Here is a 27904-nt window from a genome sequence, read left to right on the forward strand (position 1 = left end):
GTGTTAGCTAATCCAAGTTTATCATTTTAAAAGGCTAATTGATCATTGGAAAACCCTTTTGCAATTATGTTTGCACAGCTGAAAACTGTTGTTCTGATTAAAGAAGCAAAACACCAGTCTCAACGTCAACAGTGAAGAGGCGACTACGGGATGCTGGCCTTCTAGGCAGAGTTCCTCTGTTCAGTGCCTGTGTTCTTTTGCCCGTCTAAATCTTTTGTTTTTATTGGCCAGTCTGAGATACGGCTTTTTCTTTTGAGGACTTGTGAGGCGTCTGTTTCTCAAACTGGACACTCTAATGTACTTGTCCTCTTGCTCAGTTGTGCACCGTGGTCTCCCACTTGTGGTTAGAGCTAGTTTGCGCTGTTCTGTTCTGTCAGTAGTACACAGAGTTGTACGAGATCTTCAATTTCTTGGCAATTTCTCGCATGGAATAGCCTTCATTTCTCAGAACAAGAATAGGCTGACAAGTTTCAGAAGAAAGTTATTTGTTTCTAGCCATTTTGAGCCTGTAATCGAACCCACAAATGCTGATGCTCTAGATATTCAACTAGTCTAAAGAAGGATAGTTTTATTGCTTCTTTAATCAGAACAACAGTTTTCAGCTGTGCTAACATAATTGCAAAAGGGTTTTCTAATGATCAATTAGCCTTTTAAAATGATCCATTTGGATTAGCTAACACAACGTGCCATTGGATCAAAGGAGTGGTGGTTGCTGATAATGGGCCTCTGTACACCTATGTAGATATTCCATAAACAACCAGCCGTTTCCAGCTACAATAGTCATTCACAACATTAACAATGTCTACACTGTATTTCTGATCAATGTTATGTTATTTTAATGGATAAAAAAAGTGCTTTTCTTTAAAAAACAAGGAAAATTCTAAGTGACCCCAAACTTTTGAACGGTAGTGTATGTACGCACGTACACACATGCACACACACACACGCACACACACACAAACATGCACAGTCTACACTGAAATACACAGAGAGAGAGGGACAGAGATCTCTACACAGTTTTATGCTCTGTCACTGATCGGCACTAACATACACCAACATGTCTAATGTAACCATTTAGTCAAAAGTCACAAATATGCAGGGCTGCACTGAGAAGCTTAGGAGAGCTTATGTTATGTTGTTATTATCTGTGTGTAAAAGGACAGAGAGTAGATCTGAGAACGTCAGTTAAACACAGAATATCTCTAGATTATTTTCAGAATCCCGTTTGTCCTTCCTCGTCTCCTCCCTCTCACATGACATTATCTCTGTCTTCACAACAAAGACTCCCAACCCTGACACGAGACATGACTCCTGTCCTGCAATCTGTGTTGTCCTGTACAAATACCCTCTTCCCTCATCCTCTCAGTTTTCGTCCCTACAGAACACTCCAGTAAAGTAGAGTACCTAGAGACGCTCTCTCTCTGTTATTTTTAGTAGATTCTCCAATAAGCAATTACAACAGGCTGTTTAAATAATTGAATCTCCTGTGTCCTGTGGGCTGTTGCGGAGTTGTTCTGAAGGCCCATGGTCTTTCTCTCAGATCTTGTTTACTTTTCCTCAAAGCATGGTATTGTCTTCTGTCTGTCTGTCTGTCTGTCTGTCTGTCTGTCTGTCTGTCTGTCTGTCTGTCGGTCTGATTGCTTGTAGAGAATGATGGGTATTAAGACAACTCTCCTACTGTCACTCTCACAGTACTACAACTGTTGGGTGACATGGTGGATGAGGTTAAGTGGATGCAATGTTATTTCAATGTTATTATGTGATATTTGTTTGTCTTGCAAGTGGCAAGCACTATGTCATGCACAAACACGTGAACTCTTGCACACACAAGAAAGCACACGAACAGGCACACACACACACACACACGTTACGTGACAGAAGAGTATCGTATCCGATGACGACTTCCTCTTCTGAGTTAATGATGAATTATTTGGTGACTGTAGAGTCCAATCCGAGATCCACAAACTTTATTGCAGGTGTGGCATATGCAGTCTGTGTTGGCGGGGGCAGGCATGGTTATATGTCTCCTGAGCTGTCTCCTCCCACCTCTGTACACCACTCTGGCAGAGCTGCCGCCAGGTGGAACAGTCGGCAGCAGCATCCTCTAGGTCTGTGGGTTTGATGTTGCACTTCTTCAGTGATGTTTTCAGCTGGTCCTTGTAGCACTTCATCTCCCCCTGCAGACAGCCGGCCAAGATGTAGCTGGCCATACAGGATTTTCCGCGGCAAACGCTCCTGAGACATTCTAATAACATGCCCAAGCCAGCACAGTTGGTGTTGGGTGACCATAGTCTCCATACTCCTGCAGTTGGTCTTAGCAAGTATTTCTGTATGAGGCACACGGTCGCACCAGGTGATTCCCAGGATGCGCTGCAGGCATCTTATGTGGAATCGCTCGAGCTGCTTGTTGTGGTGACTGTAAGTGACCCAGGCTTCACAGCTGTAAAGAAGTGTGGAGATGCAGACGGCTTGATAGACAGTGAATTTGGTGTGGAGGTGGAGATCTCTGTTTTGGAAGACCATGTGTCTGAGTTTCCCGAAGGTAGCTGATGCTTGCTTGATCCTACTTTGAATTTTAGAAGTTGATACTGCAGTCCTCCGAGACGATGCTGCCCAGGTATTTGAAGGATGGGACTATTGGCAGGGATTTGTGTTCAATGGTGAAGACAGACATGGTGGGTGGAGGGCTGGATCTCCATTGGCAGACCACCTCTGTCTTAGTGGTGTTGATAGACAGTCCCATCTTGCTATAGACCCTCACAGCTGCTACAAGGATGGACTGAAGGTCTTCTGGACTGTGGGCCACAGGAGCACAGTCATCAGTATACTGCAGCTCAAGAACACGCTCTGTCAAAACCTTGGTGGCTGCTTGGAACCTCCTGATGTTGAATAGGTTTCCATCCAGCCTGAAGTCCACCGCAACACCGCTGCTGTCCTCAAGCTCCTTGTGGAGAAGCTGGGTGACACATAGGAGGAAGATGTTAAAGAGGATAGGTGCCAGCCCCCCCCCCCTGCATCATACCGATGCTTACTCCAAAGAGCTCTGACTCTTGCCCTCCTATGGCCACCCGAGCCGTCATCCCATCATGGAACTGGCAAAGGATGTTGACAAATTTCTCTGGATAGCCAATTTTGATTAGAATACCCATAGTAGTTCCCTGGTCACAGTGTCGAAGGCCTTGGAGAGGTCCTGATGTTGTTCACGGCACTTCTCCTGGAGTTGCCGTGCCATGAATATCATGTCGACCGTACTGCTGTTCTTTCGGAATCCGCATTGTGACTCTGGCAGCAGTTCCTCTGTGATGTTGTTCACCAGCCTGTGTAGCATCACCTTGGCCAGGTCCTTGCCGGAAACAGCCAGAAGAGATATCCCTCGGCTGTTGCCGCAGATGGATTTGCCACTGTTTTTCTTATAGATAGTGACAATGTTTGCATCCTACCACTGTTGGGGAATGATCTTCCGGTCCCAAACCTCAGTGATGTACTGGTGGAGCGTTCTGGTGCAGAAGTAACCTTCTTAAGTAGCTCTGCCAGGATGCTGTCAGCACCAGGAACCTTGTTGTTCTTGAGTGAATGGATAGCTGATAACACCTCTTGGAAGGTTGGCGAATGGTTGAGGTCTTGAATACACACACGCACGCACACACACACACACGCACACACACACACACACGCACACAGACACACACACAGAGAAAAAAAGGGGGCTGGGAGCTAGCAGGGGCCTCAGAGGAGAAGAGAAACATTAAGCACAAGAAGTCAGAGTGGTCCTCTTATTTAATATTTAATCAAGATACATATGAAATGTAATCCAAATGTGTAATTATGACTACTGGGGACTGAATCAGTTTGTGTGTTTGTACATGGTTGAGTGTGTGTGTGTGTGTGTGTGTGTGTGTGTGTGTGTGTGTGTGTGTGTGTGCGTGTGTGCGTGTGTGCGTGTGTGCGTGCGTGCGTGCGTGCGTGCGTGTGTGTGTGTGTGTGTAAGCTATTACATTTATTACGGAGAAACAACCCTTATCTCCTTCTTCCCTCTTTTTTGCCTATCTTATAATATCACCTTCCTTCTCTGTGTGTCAGACTTCCTGACACGTTTAAAAATTTAATCAATGTGTCTACCTCACTGTGTGTAGCATCAAAATGAAAATGCATTGCATGAGAGGAGGAGGAAGAGGGGAGACAAGGGAGTTGGTTAAAGTAGATTCCTAATCAGTATGCAGTGAATGCTATGCTGTGTGTGTTCGATATTGTGCAGGTAGTGTTATAAGCCCTAGGTAGCCTATGCACACACAGTTTACTGGGTTTTAATAGTCGTTTTCATGTCAAACCAGTGGAATATAATATTCTAATTTTTAAAAGCCTACTTGTCCGTGTTTTCTGTCCAACAGTTACATTCTCATTGGCACACAGACCAGGGGTGTATTCATTACGTCTTGCAACGGAAACCTTTTACCATTTAAGAACCAAGCGGAAGCAATCTAAATGGGAAATTAGCTACTTGAATTTGTCCAATAGAAACTCTCGTTTTCGTTGCAAAACGTTTTCTGTTTGGCGTAAACTGTTTCTGCAGCCGAAGCGTTTTGCAACAGAATCGTCGTAATGAATATATCCAGGGGTGTGTTCAGCAGAACGCAACGTTTTGGAACTTTCAGATAGAAATAGTCTACGTAGAACAAACATGCATCTAACACGTAGAATAAGGAATCACATTGGCGCCATTCGTGACATTTATATCTGCAACGTTCGACAACGTTTGGCAGCTGAACATTGCCCTGACCTAGAATTGCTACTTAGAATTCGGACTAAACCAACACGCTGGGACGGGCGGGGGAAACAGTAGGAAATCTTGGCTATAATGTAGTAGGACGGACCGCTGGAAGCTCAGGCGAAGGGGGCGACACATTGCTCTTTAATATCGTTGGACGAATAATGTTGCTATTTGATTACTACAATCAGGCTATAGAACGTAGCCTACTACACGAAGCAGGCCCGAGGAATCATTCCAGGTGAGTTTTTGGGGAAAGTGTCGCTGTGGCCGCTTGCCTCTTGGCAAGGCTACACGCGGGTCCTCCTCCCAGGGACATCTCAGTCCGGTATCCGCTGTACCCCTGTTCCCGAAGGATGGCCATAAAACCCGCCGTACCTGGTTTGACACAAGGAGTGATCGTTTTTTCACATCAACGGTGATTTAAAAAAATATTTTGTGAAAACAGCGGATTATTTCACACAACGTTGACAGGATGTGTTATTACGCGCGGATGAATATTTTTTTTAACACTATACAAGAGGAGGACCGATCGTGTTTCGCGAAACTGAAAATACGGTGCAACATGCATGTGCCACATTCTTCAACACAATTCGGCGCAGGCATTATACAATACAATTAATATTTGCTTTAAAAAGGCGTAGGCTATTTTAGGTTCACTAAATGGCCTAACATATGTAGCCCCTACCTACCCTATTTGGCTATCCACACAGAGAACCTATATCCTACGTGGTATAAAGCTCAAGCGAATTTTGTTCACGACAACATTGTTACATTGTTACAGTACTGAACTTCAAAATGTAACACCGACTGTCGTGGGAGTGGCTTTATATTTCTCTTAAACAAAACTTCAAATGTTTCCCTTTAATTGTTGTCTGTTTTGTGGGCGCTGATTTGGACAAGCAGGGTTATGCCGTGGCAAAAGCCGTGAGACCCCCCCACCTTTCGGGGCCGACTTTGTTTGCGCTGGCCGGGGCTGTGTGTGTGAGTGAGAGGAGAGCGCAGTATAGTCCCTTCCCCCCAACTCTGGTGAAACAGGAACAACTTTTTTTTAGGATAAAAAAGTTGCTGGAGTTTGGAGCGCCCTGGAGTACTGAGGCCGCCAAATACTGGCCAGTGAGACGCTGAGATTTCGGGGAGGGGGGGGGGGGGTCTTTCGTTTGTTTCACTCGTTTGCAAACCTAGCCTACGGTTATGTTATTTAACGGTGTATTTATGGCTGGCAATGTAATGTGGTAGTAGACTAGCTATACAGTTATAGGGCTACAGTACCCTATCTGGCTGTAACCTCTTGTATTGGCCATTCTGCAATTGGATCACTTGAAATCAAGTGATATCACTGATAATGGCCGATATGTAAACTAACCAAGGCCAGATAGGCCTACACGATTAAGTGGTATTGAATGTGTGTGTCAACGGCCACAGTCCTGCTGGTTTTCGTTTCTCCCAGTCACGTAATTGATCAATTATTGTTATTGATTGGCTAGAGTCCAAACACCTGGTTACCCTGAACCCTAATATGTCTGACGGCAACAATAGGAACCAGTAGACTGGACTGAAGTCTTCTCTCTTCTAGTCCAGTGTTCACCACCACCCCTGAGTGCTTTTTTTGTTCCAGCCCAGCACTAATACACCTGAATCGGCTCATCAAATCATTTTATTTGTCACATGCGCTGAATACAGGTGTAGACCTTAGAGTGAAATGCTTACTTTTACAAGCCCTTAACCAACAATGAAATTAATGAAATAGTGTTAAGAAAATATTTACTAAATCAATTAAGGAAAAAAAAAAAGTAACAAGATAATTACATATCAATAACAAGGCTATAACAGGGGTACCGGTTATGTATGGGGGGTACTGGTTATTCGAGGTAATTTGTATAGTGACTGCATAGATAATAAACAGCTAGTAGCAGCACTGTAAAAACAAATGGGACGGGTGTGTGTGTGTGTGTGTGTGTATATGTAAATAGTCCGGGTGGCCATTTTATTAATTGTTCAGCAGTCTTATGGTTTGGGGGTAAATGCTGTTAAGGAGCCTTTTGGTCCTAGACTTGCTGTGCAGTAGCATAGAGAACAGTCTATGAAGTTGAGTTGTAAGAGCTCTGGGCAAGAAGAAAAGCTTGAACACCCCTTAGGTCTCCAGGACCAGGGTTGGAGACCATTTAACCACTGAGCTAGGCTAGTTCTAGAGAGGGGAAACTAATTCCTAGATAGAATATATTCTACTAAAGAGGGGCTGAACTAGTTCACATTTGAAGAATTGGCGCTGTTGTATCGTTCATGACAGTGTAACATGTCTTTATGCAACAGACGGTTGGTTATTGGATGAGTAAAAAAACTCTGTCTCTCTTAGGTGTGTGTTTGGCTGCGGTGACCTGTGTCTGTGAGGGTGTTGCCAGTGACTGAGCAAGGATCAGCTCCTGTGTTCAGGTGGCTTTGTCTGAGTGGGAGGAGTCAGGGTTCAAAGGTTGTGGCTCTGGGGACCCAAGGGATGGATCTCCATATGAGGCCCTACTGAGAGGGCTGGGGACCTACTAAGGTAATCAATCAATCACTATAGTCTGTCTCACACACACACACACACACACTACCTTTGCCTGTTTCAATGCCTGTTGAACATTCAAGGCTGTGAGGGGAGAAGAGATGACCCTGGATTGTTTTGGCCTAGCAGTGCTATCTGTGATCTATACATGGTGAAGACACAGGAGGCTCAGGGTGTTCTGCCTGAGAAAACAGATAAATAAACCGTGTGGATGGTTATCTAATCCATAGACTGTTAACCAAAAACCACTGCAAGGAAGAGGACAGGGAAATGGATATGGGTGTATTAAGGACAATTTATTTTTCTCCTTAGTGAATTTGGCTCATGTTTCCTGTATAGTTCACTTCATGGCTTTTCAAATTACAATCCCGGGGTAAAACTGTCCTCACATCAATATGGGATGATTAGTAGGAGAGAAATGTGTGTTAGGGATCTATTCAATCTGTGGTGCTGAAGATCTGCTTTATAGCGCGATTGACAGTTAAAAGCATTGTTTCCGTGGTCGCGGAGAATGCATTCACTGTAAACACTGCATATTAGGGCTGTGACAATACCATTATTGCAATATTTTTTCTGTGGCAAATGAAAACACGAAGCAGACCAAACTTTTTGGACCTTTAAAAACCTGCTGTCTGTAAAATAAAGTGTGCTATAGCTTGGAAAATAAATACATGTGACTAGATGACAACATAACGATGTTTGTTTCCAACAGTTTTCCTAAAGAAGTGAAATCGGCTTTGTGTTCTGTTTCCTTGCCACGATACTAATGAGTATCGCGATACTTGTATCGTCCCGGCCCTACTGCATATGCCAGCTCAATCGGAAACGATCATTAAATGAATGGTGATCTTCCACGGTACTTTAGCAGTACGGATTGAATCCAGCCCTATGTGTTTAGAGAGAGATGCATGATGTGCTTTAGCCACACACACGTATGTACGTGATTGACAGCAGGGCGTCAGTAAGGCAAGGCACACCAACATACACCCACACACTGTAGGTAGGTAAGTAAGGGAAACAGAACAGTGACACGACATGAGGAACCAGTCTTTCAGACATTGGCTATGACTCACTATAGAAACCCATTCCCCAGCATGGCGAAAGCCCCTGTCTGTCCCAGATAATATTCCTCTCCGTTTAACCATCCCACCAAATCTGTCTTTAAACTCCAGCTGACTTCTTAGACTCTCCAATCCCTTTTGTCATGTGCCTCTCCTCTCTGTAGCTACACGCTGTATAGCTGCTTTAACAGCTGAGGTCTAGAAACGGTCAGTATTGAACCTGGCATGTCCTACAAGCCCACAGAATACAGGCTGCTGGTGTGTTTTGTGCGTGTGTGTGTTGGGCTATCCTCACATCTGGGTCAGGCCGTAGTTGGGCTATTCCACAGAGTGATGCTGAGAATCCGATTTCTCACTTTAAAATGCAGCTCTATGCACAAAAGACTACTTTTAACAATTTCCTCTAAAATTTGACAAACACAGTTACTTGAAGAACAGTGCAGATGCCAAGTTTGTTAACAGAATAACGGCACCAACAGCACAAACTGTCATTCTGTTACCAAACCTGGCATCTGCACTGTTCTTAAAGTACATTTATTTTTGTACAATTCAGTGGAAATTGTTACAAGTAGTCCTTGTTCAGAGTTGTATGTTTTGTTTAACTCTGCAATCATTGTTTTTTGCTTGACATTCATTTTAAAGTGAGAAATCATCTGAGTCTGTGTCACTGTTACTGTGGATTGCCCATCTGTCACTCGTCCTCCGTGTTGCTGTGTGTTGATAGACCGTTTGGCCTGTGTACCGGCTGTTCCCCCTGGCCCTAGGTGGGAGTTAGAGACAGAACCACAGTCTCTGCTTGTACCCAGAACCATGGTAGCCACTAGCCTGGCAGTTGGTCTGCAGATGACACCGCTAAAACAGTCAATATTGTCAGCAGGGTTGTGAGCATCCGGCACCAAATCGGAAGAAAACTGACCCAAATGTTTTGTTGAGGTTTGCCCTAATGAATGCAACCAGAATGAGCAAAATCATGAGGTATTTGTTCTTAATTAAGGGGTAATGGATGAGGTTAGGTAGATGGCATGCTGTCTCTCTTTTTGCATGGCCAGAATGTGATTGTACAGTTCCAGCTGGTAGGTTTGTCTTCTGGTCTGGTGCTGTTCCAAGGTTCCAGAACCCTGGGCTCCTTTATCGTTCCAGAACACTTCCAGAATGTCTCATTACTTTGTTCCCCACTAAGGTTCCATATGATCCTTCTGCCCAGTCTCAGTGAAACTCTGTGTCTACCAGCCTGTGTGTAACTTGTGTGTCTGTGAATGTGCCTGCATGTCTATAATACGTGTGTGTCTGTGTCTGCCTGTGCTCTTTAATTAGGCCGGTCTTTGCCAGTGTGTTTAAAATTCCACGGGAATGCCACACCAGGGTAAAGTGTGGTAATTCAGGGACAGACCATGGTTCATGTTCTCTCCACAGGGCTAATGTTGGCCTACAAGACAGGAGAGGAGGTGGGTGTGTGTGATGTAATCATCAAAGATAAGAATTACTTCCACAAATATGCCCTCTGCAGCTTTTATTGTGTAAGCCTTGGGTCAGTAGGACCTTATTTGAGGTGTGTGTACAGTATGTTAGACACAAAACAGACAGACTTTGAGCTCAGCTAAAGCTGCTCTCTCTGTCCCCATGCTCCTCCCATTCCTCAGGATCACTAATCAATGACTTGGTCTCACGCCATCAAAAATTACCACACGAGGGCCTCCCGGGTGGCGCGGTGGTTAAGGGCTGTGCCACCAGAGACTCTGGGTTCGCGCCCAGGCTCTGTCACAACCGGCCGCGACCGGGAGGTCCGTGGGGCGACGCACAATTGGCCCAGCGTCGTCCGAGTTAGGGAGGGCTTGGCTGGTAGGGATATCCTTGACACATCGCGCACCAGCGACTCCTGTGGCTGGCCGGGCGCAGTACACGCTAACCAAGGTTGCCAGGTGCACGGTGTTTCCTTCGATACATTGGTGCGGCCGGCTTCCGGGTTGGATTAAGAAGCATTTCCGCGCTGTGTTAAGAAGCAGTGCGGCTTGGTTGGGTTGTGTATCGGAGGACGCATGACTTTCAACCTTCGTCTCTCCCGAGCCCGTAAGGGAGTTGTAGCGATGAGACAAGATAGTAGCTACTAAACAATTGGACACTACGAAATTGGGGAGAAAAAGGGGTATATAAAAAATATATATATAAATTACCACACGCTCCTGCTGCTCACCAGAAAATGATTGGGGGGAGGGGAAGTGTACAGTATAGAAATGGACCACATAGATTTAACATCACAATATCCAGTTGTATGACAGAGCATCAGAAATGTTTGCATGATAGACTGGAATGTTTCAATGTGTGTTACACACCAACATATTGATTTTGTTGTTGCACATCAAATTGAAATATTTGCATTGTGCTATTTCAGTGGTGCCTACATTTTAGCCAGGCACATCCAGATCCTTCAGGGGAAAGGGAAGTGTGTGTTGTGTTCACTCTGTCTCTGTGGGGCAAAGGGCCTCACAAGGCTCCCTCTGACCGCTGGGATTTCTCACAATGTTTTGAGCCGCAGGGAAATGTCCTCACAGCATGAGCTAAGGAGGAATGTGGACAGAGTGTGGGAGCGACCAGAGGGACGGAGGGAGGTAGTCACGGACGAGAGAACACTGCAGAGGGTGGGGAGAGGTGAGAGGACAGGGAGGGCAGGAGGTGAGAGGACAGGGAGGGCAAGGAGGTGAGAGGACAGGGAGGGCAGAGAGGTGAGAGGGCAGGGAGGGCAGGAGGTGAGAGGACAGGAAGGGCAGGAGGTGAGAGGGCAGGGAGGGCAGGGAGGTGAGAGGGCAGGGAGGGCAGGGAGGTGAGAGGACAGGGAGGGCAGGGAGGTGAGAGGACAGGGAGGGCAGGGAGGTGAGAGGACAGGGAGGGCAGGGAGGTGAGAGGACAGGGAGGGCAGGAGGTGAGAGGACAGGGAGGGCAGGAGGTGAGAGGACAGGGAGGGCAGGAGGTGAGAGGACAGGAAGGGCAGGGAGGTGAGAGGACAGGGAGGGCAGGAGGTGAGAGGACAGGCAGGGCAGGAGGTGAGAGGACAGGGAGGGCAGGAGGTGAGAGGGTGAGAGGGCAGGAGGTGAGAGGGCAGGGAGGGTGAGAGGACAGGTAGGACAGTAGGTGAGAGGACAGGGAGGGCAGAGAGGTGAGAGGGCAGGGAGGGCAGGAGGTGAGAGGACAGGAAGGGCAGGAGGTGAGAGGACAGGAAGGGCAGGAGGTGAGAGGACAGGGAGGGCAGGGAGGGCAGGGAGGTGAGAGGACAGGGAGGGCAGGGAGGTGAGAGGACAGGGAGGGCAGGGAGGTGAGAGGACAGGGAGGACAGGGAGGTGAGAGGACAGGGAGGGCAGGAGGTGAGAGGACAGGGAGGGCAGGAGGTGAGAGGACAGGGAGGGCAGGAGGTGAGAGGACAGGAAGGGCAGGGAGGTGAGAGGACAGGGAGGGCAGGAGGTGAGAGGACAGGGAGGGCAGGAGGTGAGAGGACAGGGAGGGCAGGAGGTGAGAGGGCGGGAGGGTGAGAGGGCAGGAGGTGAGAGGGCAGGGAGGGTGAGAGGACAGGTAGGACAGTAGGTGAGAGGACAGGGAGGGCAGGGAGGTGAGGGGGCAGGAGGTTAGGGGGCAGGAGGTGAGAGGACAGGGAGGACAGGGAGGTGAGAGGACAGGGAGGGCAGAGGACAGGGAGGGCAGGAGGTGAGAGGACAGGGAGGGCAGGAGGTGAGAGGGCAGGAGAGGGGAGGACAGGGCAGGAGGTGAGAGGACAGGGAGGACAGGACAGGAGGTGAGAGGACAGGGAGGGCAGGAGGTGAGAGGACAGGGAGGGCAGGACAGGAGGTGAGAGGACAGGGAGGACAGGACAGAGGGTGAGAGGGCGGGAGGGTGAAAGGGCAGGAGGTGAGAGGGCAGGAGGTGAGAGGGCAGGGAGGGTGAGAGGACAGGTAGGACAGTAGGTGAGAGGGCAGGAGGTGAGGTGAGAGGACAGGGAGGGCAGGGAGGTGAGGGGACAGGAGGTTAGGGGGCAGGAGGTGAGAGGACAGGGAAGACAGGGAGGACAGGGAGGTGAGAGGACAGGGAGGGCAGAGGACAGGGAGGGCAGGAGGTGAGAGGACAGGGAGGGCAAGAGGTGAGAGGGCAGGAGAGGGGAGGACAGGGCAGGAGGTGAGAGGACAGGGAGGACAGGACAGGAGCTGAGAGGACAGGGAGGACAGGACAGGAGGTGAGAGGACAGGGCAGGAGAGGAGAGGACTGGGAGGGCAGGAGAGGAGAGGACTGGGAGGGCAGGAGGTGACAGGGCAGGAGGTGGAGGACAGGGAGGGCAGGGGGTGAGAGGACAGGGAGGACAGGAGGTGAGGGGACAGGGTAGGAGAGGGGAGGACAGGGAAGGAGGTGAGAGGAGCGGGAGGGCAGGAGGTGAGGGGACAGGGTAGGAGAGGGGAGGACAGGGCAGGAGGTGGGAGGGCAGGAGGTGAGAGGACAGAGATGGCAGGAAGGGAAGGAGGTGAGAGGACAGGGAGGGCAGTGAGGTGAGAGGACAGGGCAGGGGGGAGAGGACAGGGCAGGAGGTGAGAGGGCAGGGAGGACAGGAGGTGAGAGGACAGGGCAGGAGGTGAGAGGACGTGAGGTGAGAGGACAGGAGGTGAGGTGAGAGGACAGGTCAGGGGAGGGGAGGACAGGGCAGGAGGTGAGAGGGCATGGAGGGCAGGAGGTGAGGGGACAGGACATGGAGGTGAGAGGACATGGAGGTGAGAGGACATGGAGGTGAGAGGACATGGAGGTGAGAGGACAGGGAGGGCAGGAGGTGAGGTGAGAGGGCAGGGAGGTGAGAGGGCAGGGAGGACAGGGAGGTCAGAGAGCAGGGAGGGCAGTAGGTGAGAGGGCAGTAGGTGAGAGGGCAGTAGGTGAGAGGACAGGGAGGGCGGGAGGGGACAGGGGAGGACATGGAGGTGAGGTGAGAGGGCAGAGAGGGCAGGGAGGTGAGAGGGCAGGGAGGTGAGAGGGCAGGGAGGTGAGAGGACAGGGAGGTGAGAGGACATGGAGGGCAGGAGGTGAGGTGAGAGGGCAGAGAGGGCAGGGAGGTGAGAGGGCAGGGAGGTGAGAGGGCAGGGAGGTGAGAGGACAGGGAGGTGAGAGGACAGGGAGGTGAGAGGGCAGGGAGGTGAGAGGGCAGGGAGGACAGGGAGGTGAGAGGGCAGGGAGGACATGGAGGTGAGAGGACAGGGAGGGCAGGAGGTGAGAGTACAGGGAGGGCAGGAGGTGAGAGGACAGGGAGGGCAGGGAGGTGAGAGGGCAGGAGGTGAGAGGACAGGGAGGGCAGGGAGGTGAGAGGACAGGGCAGGAGGTGAGAGGACAGGGCAGGAGGTGAGAGGACAGGCAGGGCAGGAGGTGAGAGGACAGTAGGTGAGAGGACAGGGAGGGCAGGGAGGTGAGAGGACAGGGAGGGCAGGGAGGTGAGAGGACAGGGAGGGCAGGGAGGTGAGAGGACAGGGAGGGCAGGGAGGTGAGAGGACAGGGAGGGCAGGAGGTGAGAGGACGGAGGGCAGGGAGGTGAGAGGACAGTAGGTGAGAGGACAGTAGGTGAGAGGACAGGAGGTGAGAGGGCAGGGAGGGCAGGGAGGTGAGAGGGCAGGGAGGGCAGGATGTTAGGGGGCAGGAGGTGAGAGGACAGGGAGGGCAGGAGGTGAGGGGACAGGAGGTGCGAGGGCAGGGAGGTGCGAGGGCAGGGAGGTGAGAGGACAGGGAGGGCAGGAGGACAGGGAGGGCAGGAGGTGAGGGGACAGGACAGGGAGGGCAAGAGAGGGGAGGACAGGAGGTGAGAGGACAGGGCAAGAGGTGAGAGGGCAGGAGAGGGGAGGACAGGGCAGGAGGTGGGAGGACAGGGAGGTGAGGGGGCAGGGAGGATAGGAGGTGAGAGGACAGGGAGGGCAGGAGGTGGGAGGGCAGGAGGTGGGAGGACAGGGAGGGCAGGAGGTAGGAGGACAGGGAGGGCAGGAGGTGAGAGGAGCTAGTGTGTTGAAATCAGGTATCAGGTTGTATCAACCTATATTACATACTCTGTGAATAAACAATCTAGGTTCAATCTGTTAGCAACTTCTGTGCTGTTTGTGCCCTGATATTTGTCCTGGTATTTGTCCTGGTATTTGTCCTGATATTTGTCCTGGTATTTGTCCTGGTATTTGTCCTGGTATTTGTCCTGGTATTTGTCCTGATATTTGTCCTGGTATTTGTCCTGGTATTTGTCCTGGTATTTGTCCTGATATTTGTCCTGATATTTGTCCTGATATTTGTCCTGGTATTTGCCCTGGTATTTGTCCTGATATTTGTCCTGGTATTTGTCCTGGTATTTGTCCTGGTATTTGTCCTGATATTTGTCCTGATATTTGTCCTGATATTTGTCCTGATATTTGTCCTGGTATTTGTCCTGATATTTGTCCTGGTATTTGTCCTGATATTTGTCCTGGTATTTGTCCTGGTATTTGTCCTGGTATTTGTCCTGGTATTTGTCCTGGTATTTGTCCTGATATTTGTCCTGGTATTTGTCCTGGTATTTGTCCTGGTATTTGTCCTGATATTTGTCCTGATATTTGTCCTGGTATTTGAGCAATATAAAAGTGTGTATCTTACGGTGTATGCACTTCGCTGTGTGAGAGCCAGAAAGTTGGAGCAAGAGAGAGAAGGATCATCTGTGGTGAGGTGTGTGTGTGTGTGTGTGTGAGACGATCAGCGCAGCAGTAGAGCTGCAGAGTGCCAGTCCTGCTGCCAGCTCTGACCCGCCTGGCCGACACGCATGACACCATGCATGCCCAGGCACAGACAGCAGATGTGAGTCAGCTCTGTGTGTGTCTCCTGTAAACCTTTCCCTGTCTCTCCTGCCTGCAGGTTTTGGGGTCACACACGCTTCTCTTCCCGGTGCAGTGATGGCCACATTTGTATCATGACCCTGATGGACATGGTGAGTGCCTTAGCATGACATTACAACATGACATAACATATGATGCAGCATAGCAGTGGGGAGTGAGACTACTTTGTTTAGGCTACAAGACGCTACCACTAGCTCAGTTGAATACACTTAGAGACAGGGAGAGAGGAGGAAGATGGACAGGGAGAGAGGAGGAAGATGGACAGGGAGAGAGGAGGAAGATGGACAGGGAGAGAGGAGGAAGATGGACAGGGAGAGAGGAGGAAGATGGACAGGGAGAGAGGAGGAAGATGGACAGGGAGAGAGGAGGAAGATGGACAGGGAGAGAGGAGGAAGATGGACAGGGAGAGAGGAGGAAGATGGACAGGGAGAGAGAAGGAAGATGGACAGGGAGAGAGAAGGAAGATGGACAGGGAGAGAGGAGGAAGATGGACAGGGAGAGAGAAGGAAGATGGACAGGGAGAGAGGAGGAAGATGGACAGGGAGAGAGAAGGAAGATGGACAGGGAGAGAGGAGGAAGATGGACAGGGAGAGAGGAGGAAGATGGACAGGGAGAGAGGAGGAAGATGGACAGGGAGAGGGGAGGAAGATGGACAGGGAGAGAGGAGGAAGATGGACAGGGAGAGAGGAGGAAGATGGACAGGGAGAGAGGAGGAAGATGGACAGGGAGAGAGGAGGAAGATGGACAGGGAGAGAGGAGGAAGATGGACAGGGAGAGAGGAGGAAGATGGACAGGGAGAGAGGAGGAAGATGGACAGGGAGAGAGGAGGAAGATGGACAGGGAGAGAGGAGGAAGATGGACAGGGAGAGGGGAGGAAGATGGACAGGGAGAGAGGAGGAAGATGGACAGGGAGAGAGGAGGAAGATGGACAGGGAGAGAGGAGGAAGATGGACAGGGAGAGAGGAGGAAGATGGACAGGGAGAGAGGAGGAAGATGGACAGGGAGAGAGGAGGAAGATGGACAGGGAGAGAGGAGGAAGATGGACAGGGAGAGAGAAGGAAGATGGACAGGGAGAGAGAAGGAAGATGGACAGGGAGAGAGGAGGAAGATGGACAGGGAGAGAGGAGGAAGATGGACAGGGAGAGAGAAGGAAGATGGACAGGGAGAGAGGAGGAAGATGGACAGGGAGAGAGGAGGAAGATGGACAGGGAGAGAGGAGGAAGATGGACAGGGAGAGGGGAGGAAGATGGACAGGGAGAGAGGAGGAAGATGGACAGGGAGAGAGGAGGAAGATGGACAGGGAGAGAGGAGGAAGATGGACAGGGAGAGAGGAGGAAGATGGACAGGGAGAGAGGAGGAAGATGGACAGGGAGAGAGGAGGAAGATGGACAGGGAGAGAGGAGGAAGATGGACAGGGAGAGAGGAGGAAGATGGACAGGGAGAGGGGAGGAAGATGGACAGGGAGAGAGGAGGAAGATGGACAGGGAGAGAGGAGGAAGATGGACAGGGAGAGAGGAGGAAGATGGACAGGGAGAGAGGAGGAAGATGGACAGGGAGAGAGAATGAGATGGAGAGCGACCGAGGTGTGTGCTACAGGTATGTATAGTGACTGAGTTAAGTATGTGGAACAGTCAAATTCATGGTAAATATTTGACATATTTGACATTCACAAGGAACAAGAGCTCACTTATAACTCTGTGTGTGCGCATACGAATATGTGTGTATGAATGCTTGTGTGTTTTGTCTTAGCATGGTGAATGTATGTCACACCCCTCCCGTGGCATCACAGCTGTACATTTAGCCATTACCCTGCGTTCTGAGCGTTGTGTGTTATATACAAGGCGTGGTGTGTATCTGGCACCGTGTACAGGAAGCCACCTGAACAGGTGAACTCCCAGGTGTCGGCTGTCAGCCGAGCAGAGCAGGAAGAGCAGGGTATCCCCACGTCAGACATGTTGGTGGGAATCACCACTCAGTGAATTTAACAGTGAGCTTCATAGAGATGAATGTTCTCTCTGCTCTCTCTGCTAAGTCCTGTGGTCTGTCTGTCGATTAGAAGGTGTGTGTGTGAAGCTAAGCTAACATAGCCGTCCCTTAGACCTGAAGTAACCATAGGTGTAGTCTAGTGGTACTGTTGGTTGACATTGCAGTGTGGGGTGGTGGTGTTACATTGTGTGGAATCCAGGCTGGGTTGATACATGCTACCTGTGTGTTTGCATGTATATTTTCACTGTGATTGTGCAAGATTGGTGTGTTTATGCTACTGTGCCAGTGGTTATACAGGCTTAGCTGGGTGTGTGTGTGTTTCTGTCTGTGAGTCATTGTCTTGCAGAGAGAGGAGAGAAGCGAGGGAGAGTTTAAGTGTAAACAAATAGTGGAAAAAAATGATTAAGAGTGGGAAGGAGAAGGACAGAGGGGAGAGAGAGAGAAATAAGGGGGGGGGGGGGGGGGGGGCGAGCTACTCACTGCTCTGTTGTGGCTGAGCTGCGAAATGGGATTTGCATAAATGAGGCAAAAACGTCAGCAGGCCTTTTACATCCAGCAGGGCTAAGAGGTGTGGGTGATTGACTGATCAGCTAGTTTATTTAATAGAGGGAGAGGAACCTCTCTGATTATCCCTTTCTGTATGTGTGTGGTTGCTTGTTTGTGTGTGTGGTTTCTGCTGTGTGTGTGTGTGTGGTTTCTGCTGTGTGTGTGTATGTGTGTGTGGTTTCTGCTGTGTGTGTGTGTGTGGTTTCTGCTGTGTGTGTGTGTATGTGTGTGTGGTTTCTGCTGTGTGTGTGGTTTCTGCTGTGTGTGTGTGTGGTTTCTGCTGTGTGTGTGTGTGTGGTTTCTGCTGTGTGTGTGTGTGTGTGTGTGTGGTTTCTGCTGTGTGTGTGTGTGTGTGGTTTCTGCTGTGTGTGTGTGTGTGCGGTTTCTGCTGTGTGTGTGTGTGTGTATGTGTGTGTGGTTTCTGCTGTGTGTGTGTGTTTGTGTGGTTTCTGCTGTGTGTGTGGTTTCTGCTGTGTGTGTGTGTGTATGTGTGTGTGGTTTCTGCTGTGTGTGTGGTTTCTGCTGTGTGTGTGTGTGTGGTTTCTGCTGTGTGTGTGTGGTTTCTGCTGTGTGTGTGTGGTTTCTGCTGCGTGTGTGTGTGTGGTTTCTGCTGTGTGTGTGTGTGTGGGGTTTCTGCTGTGTGTGTGTGTGTGTGTGTGGTTTCTGCTGTGTGTGTGTGTGTGTGGGGTTTCTGCTGTGTGTGTGTGTGTGTTTTCTGCTGTGTGTGTGTGTGTGTGTGTGTGGTTTCTGCTGTGTGTGGTTTCTGCTGTGTGTGTGTGTGTGTGGTTTCGGCTGTGTGTGTGTGTCTGTCTGTGTGGTTTCTGCTGTGTGTGTGTGTGTTTTGTTTCTGCTGTGTGTGTGTGTCTGTCTGTGTGGTTTCACCTGTGTGTGTTTCTGCTGTGTGTGTTTGTGTGTGTGTATTCTGCTGTGTGTGTGTTTGTTTGTTTGGTTTCTGCTGTGTGTCTGGTTTCTTCTGCGTGTGTTGTTTCTGCTGTGTGTGTGTTTTGCTGTGTGTGGTTTTTTCTGTGTGTGTGTGTGGTTTCTTCTGTGTGTGTGTGTGTGGTTTCTGCTGTGTGTGTGTGTGGTTTATGCTGTGTGTGTGTGTGTGTGTGTGGTTTCTGCTGTGTGTGTGTGGGGTTTCTGCTGTGTGTATGTGTGTGTGGTTTCTGCTGTGTGTGTGGTTTCTGCTGTGTGTGTGTGTGTATGTGTGTGTGGTTTCTGCTGTGTGTGTGTGGTTTCTGCTGTGTGTGTGTGTGGTTTCTGCTGTGTGTGTGTGTGGCTTCTGCTGTGTGTGTGTGTGTGTGTGGTTTCTGCTGTGTGTGTGTGTGTGTGTGTGTGTGTGTGTGTGTGTGTGTGGGGGGGGTTTCTGCTGTGTGTGTGTGTGTGTGTGGTTTCTGCTGTGTGTGTGTGTGTGGGGTTTCTGCTGTGTGTGTGTGGGGGGGGGTTTCTGCTGTGTGTGTGTGTGTGTGTGGGGGGGGGGGGTTCTGCTGTGTGTGTGTGTGTGGTTTCTGCTGTGTGTGTGGTTTCTGCTGTGTGTGTGTGTGGTTTCTGCTGTGTGTGTGTGTGTGTGTGGTTTCTGCTGTGTGTGGTTTGTGCTGTGAGTGGTTTCCGCTGTGTGTGGTTGCTGCTGTGTGTGTGTGTGTGGTTTCGGCTGTGTGTGTGTGTGGGTTCTGCTGTGTGTGTGTGTCTGTCTGTGTGGTTTCTGCTGTGTGTGTGTGTGTTTTGTTTCTGCTGTGTGTGTGTGTCTGTCTGTGTGGTTTCTGCTGTGTGTGTGTGTGTGGTTTCTGCTGTGTGTGGTTTCTGCTGTGTGTGTGTGTGTGTGTGTGTGTGTGTGTGTGGTTTCTGCTGTGTGTGTGTGTGTGTGTGTGTGTGTGTGTGGTTTGTGCTGTGAGTGGTTTCCGCTGTGTGTGGTTGCTGCTGTGTGTGTGTGTGTGTGGTTTCGGCTGTGTGTGTGTGTGGGTTCTGCTGTGTGTGTGTGTCTGTCTGTGTGGTTTCTGCTGTATGTGTGTGTGTTTTGTTTCTGCTGTGTGTGTGTGTCTGTCTGTGTGGTTTCTGCTGTGTGTGTGTGTGTGTTTTGTTTCTGCTGTGTGTGTGTGTCTGTCTGTGTGGTTTCTGCTGTGTGTGGTTTCTTCACCTGTGTGTGTTTTGCTGTGTATGGTTTTTTCTGTGTGTGTGTGTGTGGTTTCTTCTGTGTGTGGTTTCTGCTGTGTGTGTGTGTGTGTGTGTGTGTGTGTGTGGTTTCTGCTGTGTGTGTGTGTGGTTTCTGCTGTGTGTGTGTGTGGTTTCTGCTGTGCGTGTGTGTGATTTCTGCTGTGTGTGTGTGTGTGTGTGGTTTCTGCTGTGTGTGCGTGTGTGTGGTTTCTTCTGTGTGTGCGTGTATGTGGTTTCTGCTGTGCGTGTGTGTGGTTTCTGCTGTCTGTGTGTGTGTGTGTGGGGGGGGGGCGAGCTACTCACTGCTCTGTTGTGGCTGAGCTGCGAAATGGGATTTGCATAAATGAGGCAAAAACGTCAGCAGGCCTTTTACATCCAGCAGGGCTAAGAGGTGTGGGTGATTGACTGATCAGCTAGTTTATTTAATAGAGGGAGAGGAACCTCTCTGATTATCCCTTTCTGTATGTGTGTGGTTGCTTGTTTGTGTGTGTGGTTTCTGCTGTGTGTGTGTGTGTGGTTTCTGCTGTGTGTGTGTATGTGTGTGTGGTTTCTGCTGTGTGTGTGTGTGTGGTTTCTGCTGTGTGTGTGTGTATGTGTGTGTGGTTTCTGCTGTGTGTGTGGTTTCTGCTGTGTGTGTGTGTGGTTTCTGCTGTGTGTGTGTGTGTGGTTTCTGCTGTGTGTGTGTGTGTGTGTGTGTGGTTTCTGCTGTGTGTGTGTGTGTGTGGTTTCTGCTGTGTGTGTGTGTGTGCGGTTTCTGCTGTGTGTGTGTGTGTGTATGTGTGTGTGGTTTCTGCTGTGTGTGTGTGTTTGTGTGGTTTCTGCTGTGTGTGTGGTTTCTGCTGTGTGTGTGTGTGTATGTGTGTGTGGTTTCTGCTGTGTGTGTGGTTTCTGCTGTGTGTGTGTGTGTGGTTTCTGCTGTGTGTGTGTGGTTTCTGCTGTGTGTGTGTGGTTTCTGCTGCGTGTGTGTGTGTGTGGTTTCTGCTGTGTGTGTGTGTGTGGGGTTTCTGCTGTGTGTGTGTGTGTGTGTGTGGTTTCTGCTGTGTGTGTGTGTGTGTGGGGTTTCTGCTGTGTGTGTGTGTGTGGTTTCTGCTGTGTGTGTGTGTGTGTGTGTGTGGTTTCTGCTGTGTGTGGTTTCTGCTGTGTGTGTGTGTGTGTGGTTTCGGCTGTGTGTGTGTGTCTGTCTGTGTGGTTTCTGCTGTGTGTGTGTGTGTTTTGTTTCTGCTGTGTGTGTGTGTCTGTCTGTGTGGTTTCACCTGTGTGTGTTTCTGCTGTGTGTGTTTGTGTGTGTGTATTCTGCTGTGTGTGTGTTTGTTTGTTTGGTTTCTGCTGTGTGTCTGGTTTCTTCTGCGTGTGTTGTTTCTGCTGTGTGTGTGTTTTGCTGTGTGTGGTTTTTTCTGTGTGTGTGTGTGGTTTCTTCTGTGTGTGTGTGTGTGGTTTCTGCTGTGTGTGTGTGTGGTTTATGCTGTGTGTGTGTGTGTGTGTGTGGTTTCTGCTGTGTGTGTGTGGGGTTTCTGCTGTGTGTATGTGTGTGTGGTTTCTGCTGTGTGTGTGGTTTCTGCTGTGTGTGTGTGTGTATGTGTGTGTGGTTTCTGCTGTGTGTGTGTGGTTTCTGCTGTGTGTGTGTGTGGTTTCTGCTGTGTGTGTGTGTGGCTTCTGCTGTGTGTGTGTGTGTGTGTGGTTTCTGCTGTGTGTGTGTGTGTGTGTGTGTGTGTGTGTGTGTGTGTGTGGGGGGGGTTTCTGCTGTGTGTGTGTGTGTGTGTGGTTTCTGCTGTGTGTGTGTGTGTGGGGTTTCTGCTGTGTGTGTGTGGGGGGGGGTTTCTGCTGTGTGTGTGTGTGTGTGTGGGGGGGGGGGGTTCTGCTGTGTGTGTGTGTGTGGTTTCTGCTGTGTGTGTGGTTTCTGCTGTGTGTGTGTGTGGTTTCTGCTGTGTGTGTGTGTGTGTGTGGTTTCTGCTGTGTGTGGTTTGTGCTGTGAGTGGTTTCCGCTGTGTGTGGTTGCTGCTGTGTGTGTGTGTGTGGTTTCGGCTGTGTGTGTGTGTGGGTTCTGCTGTGTGTGTGTGTCTGTCTGTGTGGTTTCTGCTGTGTGTGTGTGTGTTTTGTTTCTGCTGTGTGTGTGTGTCTGTCTGTGTGGTTTCTGCTGTGTGTGTGTGTGTGGTTTCTGCTGTGTGTGGTTTCTGCTGTGTGTGTGTGTGTGTGTGTGTGTGTGTGTGTGGTTTCTGCTGTGTGTGTGTGTGTGTGTGTGTGTGTGTGTGGTTTGTGCTGTGAGTGGTTTCCGCTGTGTGTGGTTGCTGCTGTGTGTGTGTGTGTGTGGTTTCGGCTGTGTGTGTGTGTGGGTTCTGCTGTGTGTGTGTGTCTGTCTGTGTGGTTTCTGCTGTATGTGTGTGTGTTTTGTTTCTGCTGTGTGTGTGTGTCTGTCTGTGTGGTTTCTGCTGTGTGTGTGTGTGTGTTTTGTTTCTGCTGTGTGTGTGTGTCTGTCTGTGTGGTTTCTGCTGTGTGTGGTTTCTTCACCTGTGTGTGTTTTGCTGTGTATGGTTTTTTCTGTGTGTGTGTGTGTGGTTTCTTCTGTGTGTGGTTTCTGCTGTGTGTGTGTGTGTGTGTGTGTGTGTGTGTGGTTTCTGCTGTGTGTGTGTGTGGTTTCTGCTGTGTGTGTGTGTGGTTTCTGCTGTGCGTGTGTGTGATTTCTGCTGTGTGTGTGTGTGTGTGTGGTTTCTGCTGTGTGTGCGTGTGTGTGGTTTCTTCTGTGTGTGCGTGTATGTGGTTTCTGCTGTGCGTGTGTGTGGTTTCTGCTGTCTGTGTGTGTGTGTGTGGGGGGGGGGGGGTTCTGCTGTGTGTGTGTGTGTGTGTGTGGTTTCTGCTGTGTGTGTGGTTTCTGCTGTGTGTGTGGTTTCTGCTGTGTGTGTGTGTGTGGTTTCTGCTGTGTGTGTGTGTGTGTGTGTGGTTTCTGCTGTGTGTGTGTGTGTGGTTTCTGCTGTGTGTGTGTGTGTGTGTGTGTGTGTGTGTGTGTGTGGTTTCTGCTGTGTGTGGTTTCTGCTGTGTGTGGTTTCTGCTGTGTGTGTGTGTGTGTGGTTTCGGCTGTGTGTGTGTGTCTGTCTGTGTGGTTTCTGCTGTGTGTGTGTGTGTGGGGTTTCTGCTGTGTGTGTGTGTCTGTCTGTGTGGTTTTACCTGTGTGTGTTTCTGCTGTGTGTGTTTGTGTGTGTGTATTCTGCTGTGTGTGTGTTTGTTTGTTTGGTTTCTGCTGTGTGTCTGGTTTCTTCTGCGTGTGTTGTTTCTGCTGTGTGTGTGTTTTGCTGTGTGTGGTTTTTTCTGTGTGTGTGTGTGGTTTCTTCTGTGTGTGTGTGTGTGTGTGGTTTCTGCTGTGTGTGTGTGTGTGGTTTATGCTGTGTGTGTGTGTGTGTGTGGTTTCTGCTGTGTGTGTGTGGGGTTTCTGCTGTGTGTATGTGTGTGTGGTTTCTGCTGTGTGTGTGGTTTCTGCTGTGTGTGTGTATGTGTGTGTGGTTTCTGCTGTGTGTGTGTGGTTTCTGCTGTGTGTGTGTGTGGTTTCTGCTGTGTGTGTGTGTGGCTTCTGCTGTGTGTGTGTGTGTGTGTGTGGTTTCTGCTGTGTGTGTGTGTGTGTGTGTGTGTGTGTGTGTGTGTGTGTGTGTGTGTGGGGGGTTTCTGCTGTGTGTGTGTGTGTGTGTGGTTTCTGCTGTGTGTGTGTGTGTGGGGTTTCTGCTGTGTGTGTGTGTGGGGGTGTTTCTGCTGTGTGTGTGTGTGTGTGTGGGGGAGGGGGGTTCTGCTGTGTGTGTGTGTGTGTGTGTGTGGTTTCTGCTGTGTGTGTGGTTTCTGCTGTGTGTGTGGTTTCTGCTGTGTGTGTGTGTGTGTGGTTTCTGCTGTGTGTGTGTGTGTGTGTGGTTTCTGCTGTGTGTGGTTTGTGCTGTGAGTGGTTTCCGCTGTGTGTGGTTGCTGCTGTGTGTGTGTGTGTGTGGTTTCGGCTGTGTGTGTGTGTGGGTTCTGCTGTGTGTGTGTGTCTGTCTGTGTGGTTTCTGCTGTGTGTGTGTGTGTTTTGTTTCTGCTGTGTGTGTGTGTCTGTCTGTGTGGTTTCTGCTGTGTGTGTGTGTGTTTTGTTTCTGCTGTGTGTGTGTGTCTGTCTGTGTGGTTTCTGCTGTGTGTGGTTTCTTCACCTGTGTGTGTTTTGCTGTGTATGGTTTTTTCTGTGTGTGTGTGTGTGGTTTCTTCTGTGTGTGGTTTCTGCTGTGTGTGTGTGTGTGTGTGTGTGTGTGTGTGTGTGTGTGTGTGTGTGTGTGTGGTTTCTGCTGTGTGTGTGTGTGGTTTCTGCTGTGTGTGTGTGTGGTTTCTGCTGTGCGTGTGTGTGATTTCTGCTGTGTGTGTGTGTGTGTGTGGTTTCTGCTGTGTGTGCGTGTGTGTGGTTTCTTCTGTGTGTGCGTGTATGTGGTTTCTGCTGTGCGTGTGTGTGGTTTCTGCTGTCTGTGTGTGTGTGTGTGTGGGGGGTTTCTGCTGTGTGTGTGTGTGTGTGGGGTTTCTGCTGTGTGTGTGTGTGTGTGGGGTTTCTGTGTGTGTGTGTGTGTGTGTGTGGTTCTCTGTGTGTGTGGTTTCTGCTGTGTGTGCTGCTGTGTGTGTGTGTGTGTGTAGTTACAGCTGTTTGTGTGTGTGGGGTTTCTGCTGTGTGTGTGGGGTTTCTGCTGTGTGTGTGGGGTTTCTGCTGTGTGTGTGTGTGGGGGGGGGTTCTGCTGTGTGTTTGTGGGGGGGGGTTCTGCTGTGTGTGTGTGTGGGGGGGGGGGTTCTGCTGTGTGTGTGTGTGTGTGTGGGGGGGGGGGTTCTGCTGTGTGTGTGTGGGTTCTGCTGTGTGTGTGTGTGTGTGGGTTCTGCTGTGTGTGGTTTCTTCTGTGTGTGGTTTCTGCTGTGTGTGTGTGTGGTTTCTGCTGTGTGTGTGTGTGTGGTTTCTGCTGTGTGTGCGTGTGTGTGGTTTCTTCTGTGTGTGCGTGTATGTGGTTTCTGCTGTGCGTGTGTGTGGTTTCTGCTGTCTGTGTGTGTGTGTGTGTGGGGGGGGGGGTTCTGCTGTGTGTGTGTGTGTGTGTGTGGTTTCTGCTGTGTGTGTGGTTTCTGCTGTGTGTGTGGTTTCTGCTGTGTGTGTGTGTGTGGTTTCTGCTGTGTGTGTGTGTGTGTGTGTGGTTTCTGCTGTGTGTGTGTGTGTGGTTTCTGCTGTGTGTGTGTGTGTGTGTGTGTGTGTGTGTGTGTGTGTGGTTTCTGCTGTGTGTGGTTTCTGCTGTGTGTGGTTTCTGCTGTGTGTGTGTGTGTGTGGTTTCGGCTGTGTGTGTGTGTCTGTCTGTGTGGTTTCTGCTGTGTGTGTGTGTGTGGGGTTTCTGCTGTGTGTGTGTGTCTGTCTGTGTGGTTTTACCTGTGTGTGTTTCTGCTGTGTGTGTTTGTGTGTGTGTATTCTGCTGTGTGTGTGTTTGTTTGTTTGGTTTCTGCTGTGTGTCTGGTTTCTTCTGCGTGTGTTGTTTCTGCTGTGTGTGTGTTTTGCTGTGTGTGGTTTTTTCTGTGTGTGTGTGTGGTTTCTTCTGTGTGTGTGTGTGTGTGTGGTTTCTGCTGTGTGTGTGTGTGTGGTTTATGCTGTGTGTGTGTGTGTGTGTGGTTTCTGCTGTGTGTGTGTGGGGTTTCTGCTGTGTGTATGTGTGTGTGGTTTCTGCTGTGTGTGTGGTTTCTGCTGTGTGTGTGTATGTGTGTGTGGTTTCTGCTGTGTGTGTGTGGTTTCTGCTGTGTGTGTGTGTGGTTTCTGCTGTGTGTGTGTGTGGCTTGGGCTGTGTGTGTGTGTGTGTGTGTGGTTTCTGCTGTGTGTGTGTGTGTGTGTGTGTGTGTGTGTGTGTGTGTGTGTGTGTGTGGGGGGGGTTTCTGCTGTGTGTGTGTGTGTGTGTGGTTTCTGCTGTGTGTGTGTGTGTGGGGTTTCTGCTGTGTGTGTGTGTGGGGGGGTTTCTGCTGTGTGTGTGTGTGTGTGTGGGGGAGGGGGGTTCTGCTGTGTGTGTGTGTGTGTGTGTGTGGTTTCTGCTGTGTGTGTGGTTTCTGCTGTGTGTGTGGTTTCTGCTGTGTGTGTGTGTGTGTGGTTTCTGCTGTGTGTGTGTGTGTGTGTGGTTTCTGCTGTGTGTGGTTTGTGCTGTGAGTGGTTTCCGCTGTGTGTGGTTGCTGCTGTGTGTGTGTGTGTGTGGTTTCGGCTGTGTGTGTGTGTGGGTTCTGCTGTGTGTGTGTGTCTGTCTGTGTGGTTTCTGCTGTGTGTGTGTGTGTTTTGTTTCTGCTGTGTGTGTGTGTCTGTCTGTGTGGTTTCTGCTGTGTGTGTGTGTGTTTTGTTTCTGCTGTGTGTGTGTGTCTGTCTGTGTGGTTTCTGCTGTGTGTGGTTTCTTCACCTGTGTGTGTTTTGCTGTGTATGGTTTTTTCTGTGTGTGTGTGTGTGGTTTCTTCTGTGTGTGGTTTCTGCTGTGTGTGTGTGTGTGTGTGTGTGTGTGTGTGTGTGTGTGTGTGTGTGTGTGTGGTTTCTGCTGTGTGTGTGTGTGGTTTCTGCTGTGTGTGTGTGTGGTTTCTGCTGTGCGTGTGTGTGATTTCTGCTGTGTGTGTGTGTGTGCGTGTGTGTGGTTTCTGCTGTGTGTGCGTGTGTGTGGTTTCTTCTGTGTGTGCGTGTATGTGGTTTCTGCTGTGCGTGTGTGTGGTTTCTGCTGTCTGTGTGTGTGTGTGTGTGGGGGGTTTCTGCTGTGTGTGTGTGTGTGTGGGGTTTCTGCTGTGTGTGTGTGTGTGTGGGGTTTCTGCTGTGTGTGTGTGTGTGTGTGTGTGGTTCTCTGTGTGTGTGGTTTCTGCTGTGTGTGCTGCTGTGTGTGTGTGTGTGTAGTTACAGCTGTTTGTGTGTGTGGGGTTTCTGCTGTGTGTGTGGGGTTTCTGCTGTGTGTGTGGGGTTTCTGCTGTGTGTGTGTGTGGGGGGGGGTTCTGCTGTGTGTTTGTGGGGGGGGGTTCTGCTGTGTGTGTGTGTGGGGGGGGGGGTTCTGCTGTGTGTGTGTGTGTGTGGGGGGGGGGTTCTGCTGTGTGTGTGTGGGTTCTGCTGTGTGTGTGTGTGTGTGGGTTCTGCTGTGTGTGGTTTCTTCTGTGTGTGGTTTCTGCTGTGTGTGTGTGTGGTTTCTGCTGTGTGTGTGTGTGTGGTTTCTGCTGTGTGTGCGTGTGTGTGGTTTCTGCTGTGTGTGTGTGTGTGTGGTTTCTGCTGTGTGTGCGTGTGTGTGGTTTCTGCTGTGTGTGCGTGTGTGTGGTTTCTGCTGTGTGTGTGTGTGTGTGTGTGTGGGGGGGGGGGGTTTCTGCTGTGTGTGTGTGTGGGGGGTTTCTGCTGTGTGCGTGTGTGGGGTTTCTGCTGTGTGCATGTGTGGGGTTTCTGCTGTGTGCATGTGTGGGGTTTTTGCTGTGTGTGTGTGTGTGTGTGTGTGTGGTTTCTGCTGTGTGTGTGTGTGTGTGTGTGTGGTTTGTGCTGTGAGTGGTTTCCGCTGTGTGTGGTTGCTGCTGTGTGTGTGTGTGTGTGGTTTCGGCTGTGTGTGTGTGTGTGGGTTCTGCTGTGTGTGTGTGTCTGTCTGTGTGGTTTCTGCTGTGTGTGTGTGTGTTTTGTTTCTGCTGTGTGTGTGTGTCTGTCTGTGTGGTTTCTGCTGTGTGTGTGTGTGTGGTTTCTGCTGTGTGTGGTTTCTGCTGTGTGTGTGTGTGTGTGTGTGTGTGGTTTCTGCTGTGTGTGTGTGTGTGTGTGTGTGTGTGTGTGTGGTTTGTGCTGTGAGTGGTTTCCGCTGTGTGTGGTTGCTGCTGTGTGTGTGTGTGTGTGGTTTCGGCTGTGTGTGTGTGTGGGTTCTGCTGTGTGTGTGTGTCTGTCTGTGTGGTTTCTGCTGTGTGTGTGTGTGTTTTGTTTCTGCTGTGTGTGTGTGTCTGTCTGTGTGGTTTCTGCTGTGTGTGTGTGTGTGTTTTGTTTCTGCTGTGTGTGTGTGTCTGT

The 27904-nt window shown here is 50.1% G+C and overlaps 1 protein-coding gene across 3 annotated transcripts in view; it reads left to right on the forward strand.

Annotated features, from left to right (window-relative positions):
* Positions 1-4838: 4838 nt before the first annotated feature.
* The window catches only part of LOC139403387 (B-cell CLL/lymphoma 9 protein-like), a 54830-nt gene continuing 31764 nt past the window's right edge, over positions 4839-27904 (forward strand). Inside the window, exons 1-3 of one of the 3 annotated variants that reach the window (XM_071146944.1) lie at positions 4839-5006; positions 7122-7307; positions 15248-15320. The gene's annotated coding sequence lies outside the window, so the exon portion shown is untranslated. Of the gene's footprint in view, positions 5007-5028; positions 5184-7121; positions 7308-15247; positions 15321-27904 lie in introns of those variants that run through there. The other 2 variants (XM_071146945.1, XM_071146946.1) reach the window with 2 other exon arrangements.

This window comes from Oncorhynchus clarkii, chromosome 3, assembly GCF_045791955.1.
Source record: "Oncorhynchus clarkii lewisi isolate Uvic-CL-2024 chromosome 3, UVic_Ocla_1.0, whole genome shotgun sequence".
Lineage (NCBI taxonomy): Eukaryota > Metazoa > Chordata > Actinopteri > Salmoniformes > Salmonidae > Oncorhynchus > Oncorhynchus clarkii.